Source organism: Chionomys nivalis, chromosome 7 (assembly GCF_950005125.1).
Source record: "Chionomys nivalis chromosome 7, mChiNiv1.1, whole genome shotgun sequence".
Lineage (NCBI taxonomy): Eukaryota > Metazoa > Chordata > Mammalia > Rodentia > Cricetidae > Chionomys > Chionomys nivalis.
The window spans coordinates 4,014,787-4,026,115 of NC_080092.1; positions in this window are offsets into that span (position 1 = coordinate 4,014,787).

Genomic DNA, 11,329 nt, shown 5'->3' on the forward strand with positions numbered 1-11,329 from the left:
ACAAACACGAATAAACAACAGATGCAGACATGTGGCTTGGGAAAGGCCTCCCCGTGGCAGCAGGGACATTTTTGGGAGTGGTTTTGGGGTAGAGTCCAGCCAGGAGTCAGGAGTAAACAAAATGATCATTTGAGGCTGAGGTTCCAAAGCAGATGGGAGAAGGAAAGGACCTCACCCCAGGATTAGGGAAGGACATGCTACCCCAGCCAGGAGCTGCTAGGACTAAGGAGTCAGGCTGTAATCTTGAGTGGACCCTGCTGGGAATAAGGCAAATGTCATGCTGGAGACATTCTTTAAAAAAAAAAAAAAAAACTGAACTCAGAGGCTGCAGCTGTGAGACTGAGAATTTGCATGAACTTAAGGCTGGGCCTTCCTCAGGGACCTGTGACCTGAGGCCCAACTGCAAAGGGCCAAACACAGCGTCAGCCCCAGCAGCAGTCAGAGCATCAGCTACCAAAACAGGGAGCTGGAGAGGAATGAGGAAGGAGCCTGACATGTGCAGGGGTTCGTGCTGAGCCATGCCACCCTGCATCTCATTCACAGCAGGGCAAGACGAGGTGCTTTCTCTGGGCACCGGAATGCAGTGATAAATTAAGCTAACAAGGAACCTGGCTTAGGACAGAGTCTGCTGTGGACCAAAGACAGAGCTGAACATGCCAAGTGCATGCAGGCAGAAGAGAGGAGCCAGGAGGACCAGAGAGAGCATTCCTTAACTGAGATCTGGACGAGGAACTGGTGGTCTGTTGAATGCAGCTCCAGGGGTAGCAGCAAACACAAGGCCCCGAGGTAGGGTGCCAGGTGCAGAGTGGAGGAAGGAGTCAACTATGGGGGGCGCCCAGCCCAGGTCAGGTAAACTGAGGCCATTGGATGAAAACTGGATGTTGGTCCCCAAACAACCCAATTGCCGGAAGCAAAGACCTCTATTTTGAAATCTGTATTTTGTTTACAGCCATCTTAAGTTCACAAGTAAGATATTCTCCTTTGCAGGCAAGTTCCGGACCTAGGAAATTAGCCTAGTGAGATCTGCAGGCCCCAGGCTTTAGAAACAATGAGCATTTCCTTTGTTAGTGAACAATCACAGACCCTCAGTATTTCCTTATCAGCTAGGGGTGTCTCTGGACCTGAATTCCAGCAGACCCGACACCCTCCCCTCCCCCTTGCCTGTTTGCTATAACAGCTTCTGAGGAATAATAAAGTGCAGCTTGATCAGAAAGCCTGTCTTGCTGTCCTTTCTCGCATCTCCTGTACTCTCCACCCCACTGGCCCGGATACCTATACAGATGTTGTCGGTGGGGGGGGGGGGTGGACTGGGGCATGATGGGGTTTTCCTTCTTGGCACATGGTGTGGAGAAAAGATGTAGGTGAGGGGGCGGAACAGTAGGGGGATGGGAGATGGAGCAGGCTTAGTGCAACAGGGCGCAGGGTGTGGAAGTGGTCACACACAGACACCCCACCCAGGGGGTGCAGGAGAGACAATGCCAGGGTTGGTGGACAGTGGGAGTAACCCCAAGATTCTCCTTCCTCTTCCTGTTCCCCCCAGGAAGCTCAGAGTGTGTTTCACTCCTGTCCCACTTTTCCTCTCCGTCCTGGCCTCGTGTTGTTCCCAAGGCCCCAGCACCCTTCCCACAATCCCCAACACGTGAAGGCTTTGGTACCTTTAGATGTGCAGTTCCTCCTGGCTCAGGACCTTTGCTCCTCCCTCAAGTGGCAAGGACCCCCGAAAGGGCTGCATTTGGATGAGGGATGGAACTAAAGTCAATGCAAATGTGCTGAACTCCAGCCTAGTCAGCCCCAGTTAGGACACTGAGTGTTCACAGGGGACCCAGTCTCTCCCTCTGCAGGATGGTTCTGTATGGAAGTGTCTGTCTGCATGCGTGCAACTGCCCCTGTTCCAGTGGGAGGCCTGAGGCCCAGCCCCACACATAGTCTTTTTTTTTTTTTTTTTTTTTTTGGATTTTCGAGACAGGGTTTCTCCGTAGCTTTTGGTTCCTGCCCTGGAACTAGCTTTTCTGGACCAGGCTGGCCTCGAACTCACAGAGATCCGCCTGCCTCTGCCTCCCGAGTGCTGGGATTAAAGGCATGCGCCACCACCGCCCGGCTCCACACATAGTCTTGAAGCAGGATGCTATGTGAACTCTCCTGGCTAGGTGGGTCCTGGTAACCTTGGAGGGTTCAGGAAGAGGCCGAGGTCTTGTTCAAAACACAACAGAAGTCAGGTTTGGTGGCAAATACTTAAAGCCTGGAAACAACTTGAGAGGGCAAGGCAGGAAGATATTAAATTCCAGGGCAGCCTGGGATACACAGGAAGGCCTTATCTTTACATTAAAAGGGCAGGGAATGCAGTTCTGGGAATGCAGTAGAGTGCTTGCCTAGCAGTCACAAAGCTGTGGGTTTGATCCCCTCCTAGGGTTCTGGGAGAAAGGAGCCCCACATTTCCCAAGCACCCTTGCTTTCACCAACTCTGATAGTGCGTGACCTCCCTTGGGTGCCTGTGGCTGGCTTCATGCCACAGGTGCCGAGGCCAGATGTCCCATCATCATGTGCACCCCTGCATGCTGTGGTTGGTCTCTGAAGAAGGGGAAGCCTTGGGCAGAACAGCCTGACTGTGGTGAGGCGCCCTCCCCGCTGTGGTGCAGGCTCTGCTGGGAACGAGAGCAGGGTGACTTACAGGAATTGGGACCTCTGCACCATATCAAACGAAAGGGACACCTTTGGGTGCACATGCATACATGCATTCACACAAACACATACAAGCACCTACTCAGCAGCTATGCATCCATAATGCAGGTATTGCACATATAGCCAAACATGTGCACATACACAAAGGCACACACTGACACAAGGCACATATATGCATGAGCAAGCACTAGCACACAGACATACATAGGTAGATCTGAACATGTGCACTCATACAGTGCACATACCAGCAAACATACATGTACACACACATACACATATACGCACAGGCACATACTACAGGCACACATGTGCATGAACATGCACCATCACATGGATATATACACAGGCAGACCCAAATGTGTCTGTCTACACGTGTATGTCTTGTACATATCAACACGAATACATGTATGCTTGCACATATACAGGCACATACCAAACACATAGACACATACTCAGTCCCAAAGGCTCTTCTTGCTTGTGGCTTGCTGTCTCCGGCTTCAGGCCTACACACTCCCAGTTCCCGCTACGCAAATTGTATCTACACGAAGAACACACACTAACAAACACGTGACAACCAGACCAATGGACCCCATGCTCATTGCCTGGCTCCCCGACCTCATGCTCTCTCTCTCTCTCTCTCTCTCTCTCTCTCTCTCTCTCTCTCTCTCTCATTTGGCCACAGGAGAGTTGTTCATTTTGCCCCTAGCTGCTACCCAGGGTGACCACTCTGGTTCCTCAGTACTTCTGCCTGTGTCCCATCCCACCCTAAACCACCTGCCCTCAAACAGCCCTGTTCACCAGCCCCACCCACCAGAGTTTGAAGCCCACAGATATTCTAAAGAGGGCTGGGTGACAGGGGGATTGTGGGTTAGCTTGGTACCCGGCCATACAGGTCTAAGCCTCTGTGGCCCTCAGCTTCCTGACGCTGAAGTCACCACCATGTTCTGCACAATGCCCCTCTTCCCTTAAGAGGAGCCGGGCAGCCAGCCAAGCACATAAGAGATGCTTAGTAAAAAGATGGTTAAAGGAAATGAAACCTTGTCTAACAGCCTGAGCTGCTGCTGTGTCTACAGGCAGGACCTTGTGAATGCCACCAAAACCGGGGAGAGGAAACGAAGCCCCAGGGGAGGGGTCTGTCTGAGGTCACTAATCCTGGGCTGGTGTGACAGTAAGAGGGGTTTCAGGCTAAGCGTTATCTGCTGCTATTGTTCCAGGCAGGTGTAGGCTCCTTGCATTCCCTGTGGGGCCTGTAGGGGTCCCAGCTGGCAGCTAGGGCTAATGAGCAGGTCCAGTATCTGTGTGGTGGGGGCTGCAGCGAGGGCGTGCAGGAAACTTGCTCAGGATGCCCACTGACAAAGCACAAGCCTGCAGCCCAAACAGCAGGAATAGACGGCCGGGGAGACGGGAGCCTGGCTTTTCACAGTGCCCGTGCTCCACTGGACGTAGAGTCAATGCTAAATCCAGAATGTTCTTACGTGGGGATTCTTGGTTCTTCAGTTACCCTCCCCACTCCAAATAAGGTTACAGCCATGGTTCTAAGTGAGGACTTGCGGGGAGGACGGAGGACGCCCTGGAGCTGGGGCAGTGCCCAGAGGAGCGTTCTGTACCACCTGTCCCTGAAATGGAGATCCTTGGCAAGACCAGAGTTGGCAAACCTCGAATTCCCCACAACTTGATTCCTCATCTCTTCCCTTGTCCAGGGAGGAGGATACAACAGTCCCCATCTGACACTGAGATAAAATGAGGGGCCTAGAGAGATGGCTCCGTGGCCAGAGCACTCTGTAGGCCTACATTCAGTTCCCAGCCTGTAACTCCAGCTCCACACGACCACACATGTGCACATAAGTAAAAATACAATAAAAATAAAACTTAAAAGGAGAAAAGAAAAGGAATTAATAGATCTCAGGCAGGAGCTGAGTCTAGAAAGTGACCAATAACTGTTTCACAAATACATGTCAGGCATGTTTCAGGCATGGCGGCTCACACCTACAATTCCAGGCTAAAGCTAAGGCAGCAGGGTTGCTGAAGTTCAAGGCCTGAGCTGTATAGAAGGTTAAAGGGCAGGCTGGGCTGCAGAATGAGACCCTGTCTCACTCCTCACCACTCAATAAATGTTACCATAGAGGAAGTAGGTAATGTTCCAAGAATTGCTCCAGTGGTCTCCTGGGCACTCCTTCCTTGGTGTCCCAGAGACCGGGCAGCTCAGAAGAATTCCTGAACCCTGAAATGAGGAACTCCAATTCCAGCTCCTCCTCAGTGTCCCACGTGGGGCTCCCAGACTGATTCCCGACAACATCTTTAGAGGTTTTTACACAGCTAAAGGCGAGGGCACTCAGGGAGCAAGGGCAGGGCTCCCGAAGGCTTTCCTGGAGCTTGCTGGGAACATACTCAGAGACCTAGACAGTCCCTTTGCGTGACGCTGACAGAGCTTGGGAACCACTGGCCTCAGACATAAAATGTAGATGAGGGAGCCATCCTTAGTTTCTTTTTTTTTTTTTTTTTTTTTTTTTTTTTGCTTTTTCGAGACAGGGTTTTTCTGTGGTTTTGGAGCCTGTCCTGGAACTAGCTCTTGTAGACCAGGCTGGTCTCGAACTCACAGAGATCCGCCTGCCTCTGCCTCCCAAGTGCTGGGATTAAAGGCGTGCGCCACCACCGCCCAGCCATCCTTAGTTTCTTAAAACATGCATCTGCTATAGAAGTTGTGTGGCCTTGGGTACCAATTTCAGCAAGTCTGTAAGTCCCCAGGACAGCACCAGGTAGTGTATAAAGCCCGACTGTTGGAATTATTAATTATTCCATATTTTTGTTTGTGTATTTGTTTTGCTTGCTTGTTTTGTTTTGTTTGAGACAGCATATCTCTGAGTAGCCCTGGTTGACTTGAAACCCCCTGTGTTAGTCATGCAGTGGTGGTGCACGCCTTTAATCCCAGCACTTAGGGAGGCAGAGGCAGGTGGATCTCTGTGAGTCCAAGGCCAGCCTGGTCTACAGAGAGAGCTCCACGACGGGCTCCAAAGCTACACAGAGAAACCCTGTCTTGAAAAACAAACAAACAAAAAAAACAAAAACAAAAAACAACAAAAAAAGGAAGGAAGGAAGGAAGGAAGGAAGGAAGGAAGGAAGGAAGGAAGGAAGCTCACCTTATAGCTGATGGTGATCTTAAATTTTTGATCCTATTGCCTTCACCTCCCAAGGGCTGGGATTTGAAGTGTTTGCCAGGTTTATGAGATTCTAGGAATGGGACCTAGGACCTCACGGTGCTAGGCAAGCATTCTGCTGACTGAGCTGAATCCAGCTCTCTGCTGGCTTTTTATATAATCAATCAATCAATCAGATTCACACATGGGTTCTGGAGGCACAGTGTTGAGAAGCTGAAGCAGGAGGATAGCTAGTTTGAGGTGCCAGCCAGCCTAGGCTACATAAAGAGCACCAGGCCAGGCTAGGCTATCCATGGTTCCTGTCACTCAGCTGCATGGCCCTTTAGGACCAGGGTCAGAGAATAAGTGGGAAAAAGTAATCTATGGCTAGCAAAGCAGTGAGGAGCAGACTAGCAAGAGCCACACGGGTCAGCAGGGCTCTGTGGAGTCTACAGATCCAGGGGCAGATGAGCTATGCCCAGGAGGGCACTCCAGGAGATTCCAGAGATGGGGCAGAGCATGGTGCTGAGCTAGAGGAGGTGTCTCCTTTGTTGTGATACAGCAATTACAGGGACCTGCCCCTGCCTGTTCCCTTTGAAGCCTAATCCCTCTTCTGAGAATCTCCCTAGAGCAATTTCATCCCTCCCCTGCAGCACTAAGCAACCAAGTGGGTGGCTTTGTTTCCAAGCCACCACGGGGACCAAATGCTCTGAGAGAGGCAGGGATGCCCAGATGCAGGGGCTTCCAGCCTCATTCCCTCAGCTGGGTGCAAGAGGGAGACAGGGAAGGAGGACCCGGTGCTATGGGTACCATGCCCCAATGCTGCATAAACGATCAAGTTCATCTCCAGATGGTCTGGAACTGGCTTGTTTGTTTCTGTTACTTTATATTCAGTTTCCTGTCCCATTATCATCCCCAAAGGGGGCGGAGGCGAGAATCTGTGTGCCTGGTTGGTATGGACTCAGCTAGAGGGCCTGTTTGTGTGTGTGTGTGTGAGGGGGGGGTGTTGACGCAGGGATCACCATGTATCTAGCGTGTAAATTCCTGGAATAGTACCAGGCAGAGTGTTAATCCTGACCGTTGGAATCAATCTATTTTACTGCTAGGTCCTGGCTCATAGTGCTGGTGTCTCTTCCTCCACTGTTTTCCTTTGTGATGATTTATTTTCATTTTGTGTGCGTTGGTGTTTTGCCGGCATGTATGTCTGTCTATGCGTGGGTATCGGATCCCCTGCAACTGGAGTTACAGACAGTTGTGAACTACCATGTAGGTACTGAGAATTGAACCCAGGTCCTCTGGGAAGAGCAGCCAGTGCTCTTAACTGCTGAGCCAGCTCTCCAGCCCCACCACTGTGTTTTTTTAAGACAGGCCTCTCATTCACCTGGAATTCACCGAGTAGGTTGGGCTGGTTGGCCAGGGATCCACCTGCTTCTCCTTGCCCTGTGGGTTGTGGATACACGTCATTGTGCTGGGCTTTTTAACGTGGGCAGTAGGAATCCAAACTCAGACCCCCATATGTGTGCAGCAAGCACTTTTACCAAATGACCCATCTCCCCCACCTCTTGTTTTGTTTTGAGGTAGGGTCTTTTTTTTTTAATTAAATTTTTTAAAATTTATTTTACATACTTTTAAAAATGCTGCAAGGTCCCCGGCGGTGGGGCGGGCTGGGCAGGTTCCCAGCGGTGAGCAGCAGGCAAGTGGGTGGGAGACACGCCGGCAGACATATCATATAGAGTATAACTGAATATTTATTACTTAGAGGAAAGAGAGAATGTGGGGGAAGAAGGAGAAGAGAAGAAAGAGACAGAGAGGGGGGAAGCGGGGAGACACGCGTGCGCCAAGAGGGGACAGAGAGAATCCAAGAAGGCGGGGGGGGGGGGGAGCCCACAGGGGTCGCAGGGAGTAGGCTTGGCTTGCCTCTTAAAGAGCCAAAAATCATAACACATACTGACCACAGTTTCTCCTTCCTTCTCTCCCCCAGCCTCCAACCTTCCTTCTACTCCCCCCCCCGCCCTCCTTCTCCGCACCCACTCAAGACTGGGTTTCCCTTTGTTGCCATGGGTCCTGAAACTCCCTCAGTAGACCAGGCATGCCTGTCTCTGCTTCCCTAGTGCTGGGATTAAAGGCATATGACACCACCACCCAGCAAGGCAGGATTTTATAGTCCACGCTGGCCTCAAATTTGCTATGCAACCATGTCACCTGACTCAATTCTCCCAGACCATGGGTACCACAGGCTGTGTACCAGAAAGCTAATTCAAGATCAAAGCTACTGATGTGATGTCTTTTCTGGACACAACAATGGGGGTTAGGATTGTGGCTCAGGCGGTAAAGGCTGCTAGCACAGGGTCCAACCCCAGCACCCTGAAACCTGGTGTGATAACACATGCTGGTATGTATACCTACCATTTGGGAGGTGGAAGCAGGAGGACCAGAAATTACAGGTCATCTTTGACTATGTCATGGCTTTCAGACAAGCAAACAACGCTCAGCCATCACACCTCTGCAGGCTTCAGCAGAAACCACAGACTAGAAGCCAGCTCCTTCTATCTGCTCCAGGTTGCAGGTATCCTGAGTCCTAGGGGCCGCTCTGAAGGAGTGCAGTGTGCTGCACCGGAGGAGCGCTGGCACGGGCACCCTGCCCTGTGGTTGCGAATGCTAAAACTTACCCCTACCACGCTGGGCATATAGTTGTCTCCAGCTGTTTACTACCACAACATGGCTGTGCTGAGTCACTTGAAACTTGGCTGCCTTCCAGAGGTAGGCTGCCAGCCTGGGCGTCTGTAATTTTGACCTTGACATCTACAAGGGGCATTTCTTATCTGATAGCCTGGGATAGGGCACTGAGCGGTGGCGGCGGCGGTAAGTGCCTGGGTGGTGGGACTCTGGGTGTGGCTTGATACAGGGAAGGCCAGGCCTTTCCAGGAAACAGAAAGTGAAATTCAAGAAAGGACTGGCAGCCTTGAAGTCCCTGGGAGAGACCAGGCTGCTGCTGGCTGATTTCCCTGCAAGTCCAGCCCCAGACTTAAAATGTTGTCCTCAGACCAGGACCTGAGGGCAACAGGCAGTTGAACACCGAGGGTGAGGGCACAACTACCCTATGGTTGCTACCTTACTCTGCACAGTGTCTCTGACAGGCCTTATGTTTCCCATCCCTCGGGGAATCCAGTGAAAACACACTGTAGGAGGCCCTGTCCCGGGAGAGCTTCTTACTCCTCCCACACGGTAGTATGAAGTGGAATCTGAGTTTCCAGTTTTCTTCCCAGCTCCAGGACTGTCAAGCCAGGATCCACGCTTGAGAACTGCATGCCATCTAGCACTTTCCAAACAAGCTGACTGGGAAAGGCTTACTTTAGTCTGTTAGGATCCTTATGACTAATGTATTATTTGTGATGGTCAAGGATATGACTGAGGAGGTGGCGCCATTGCCAGCCCCACCCCCTGGCTTGTGGCCAGAGCTTCATTATTGACCCTACCCTTGGCCACCACTGTGCTACCAGGAGGAAAACAGAGGGGTAGGATCAAGCAGAGGACCGGGTGGCTTACAGTCCCAGCTATGAGAAGGCTGAGTAGATTGCTTGAGCCAGCACATCAGACACCAGACTGAGCAACGCAATGAGACCCTACTTCAAAACATAAAAAATGAACAAACAGCGTGGGACTAACCTGAGTGGGCAGAGTGCTTACCCAGCATGCACAAAGCACCACATAAAGTGGGTAACCCCACTACCCAGGAGGTGGAGGCAGAAGTATCAAATATTTAGGGTCATCTTCAGCTACATAGTGAGTTCCAGGTCGGCCTGGGTTACAAGGCATGGAGATGGAGGTAGCAAGCAGCTGCCGGCTTGGATGGGCATTTTAGGGATTAAGGGGTATTCACAGTGAACAGATGTGTAACCTCCAGCCTCGGGCCCCCTTTCTAAGGTATCTAAAGACAAAGACAGTTACGTTTGCCAGTTAGGTGGCTAATTTGGTTGCCAGCATGACATACTTGGAAGAGAAAAACCCATTTGAGGAATTCCCTCCATCAGATTGACCTGTGGGCATGTCTAGGGGGGCATTTTCTTAACTGCTAATTGATACTGGGGACCAAACCACTGTAGGTAATGCCATCTCTAGGCAGGTGGCTGATCATGAGTCAATAAACATTGTTCCTTCATGGTTCTGCTTCAGTTCCTGCTTTGGCTCCCCTTGACCTCTAAAATAAAATAAACACACTCCACAAGCGGCTTTTGGTCATGGTGTTTACCACAGCAAGAGAAACTTACACTGTGGACCCACTGGGTTGTGGAGTTGCCCACTTTATGTGGTGCTGGGGCTCAAAGGGCTGTGTGCCTGCTGGGTAAGCCCTCTACCCACTGAGGTTAGTCCCACCCTGTTTGTCCGTCCTTTCCTTTTTGAACCAGGGTCTCACTGCATCGCTCAGTTTGGTCTCTGATGTGTGGGCTCAGGTGATCCCCTCACCTCAGCTTTCTCAGTAGCTGGGACAGCAAGCCACCTGGACCTACGCTTCATACAGCACCTCCATTTTTCTCCTGGTAGCACAGTGGTGACCAGAAATGTACAGGATAATCTTGTAAGTATTGTTCCCCAGAAGCTCCAGTCTGGGAGCAGATCCTGACAAAAAGGACAAACCAACAGCGATCCCGCACCCAGAGGAACAAAGGGGTACCTTACTGCTGCCATCAACAGGAGGAAGCATGCGGCTGGCTATTCAGAGGAAGGAACCAGGCACATAGAGTTACTCACCACATGGTAATGTGTGAGAAGCAGACAAGGACTCTGTATGTTGGGAGAGTCTGATCTTGGGAGTCACGGGAGTATGCACGTGTGTGAGTCCATTCAAGGGCTGGAACTTACTGAATTTGCTGCATTATGCCATAGTCATGCTCAGCTACTGTCCTATTCCTTGACTCCTTTTTATTTTTTGGTTTTTCAAGACAGGGTTTCTCTGAGTGTCCTGTAACTCACTCTGTAGACCAGGCTGGCTTTGAACTCAGAGATCCGCTTGCCTCTGCCTCCTGGGTGCTGGGATTAAAGACATGCACCACCACTGTAATGGTCTGTCAAGCCCTCCTTGTCTGAGACAAGCCCCTCCCACTCCTTCCCCCACTGCCGAGGCAAGAGGATCTTTCTTCCTCTTCTAGTCTGAGTCCCTTCCTTTTAGTCTCTCTCTTGAAGAGGCATCTTCTGTCTCTCCCTTCTTCCCACTTCTCCCTCCCCCCTCTGTTTCTCTCTCTCTCTCTGTCTCTCTCTCTCTCTGCCTCTCTCTCTGCTCTTCCCCTTCTCCCCTTTCCTTCCATAACCCACTAAATAAATATCCAACTTCACACTCCATGGTCTCTCACCCGCGGCAGCTTCCTGCCTGGGACCCAGCTGCCTTTGTGGCCTGCCGTGGTCTTGGGACCTGCTGCCCACTGCCTGCCACCACTGGGGACCTGCAGCATTTTACTTAAACCATTACAACCACTACCCGGGTCATCGAGAGACTCTTAAGGACAGTGAAATACATGAGT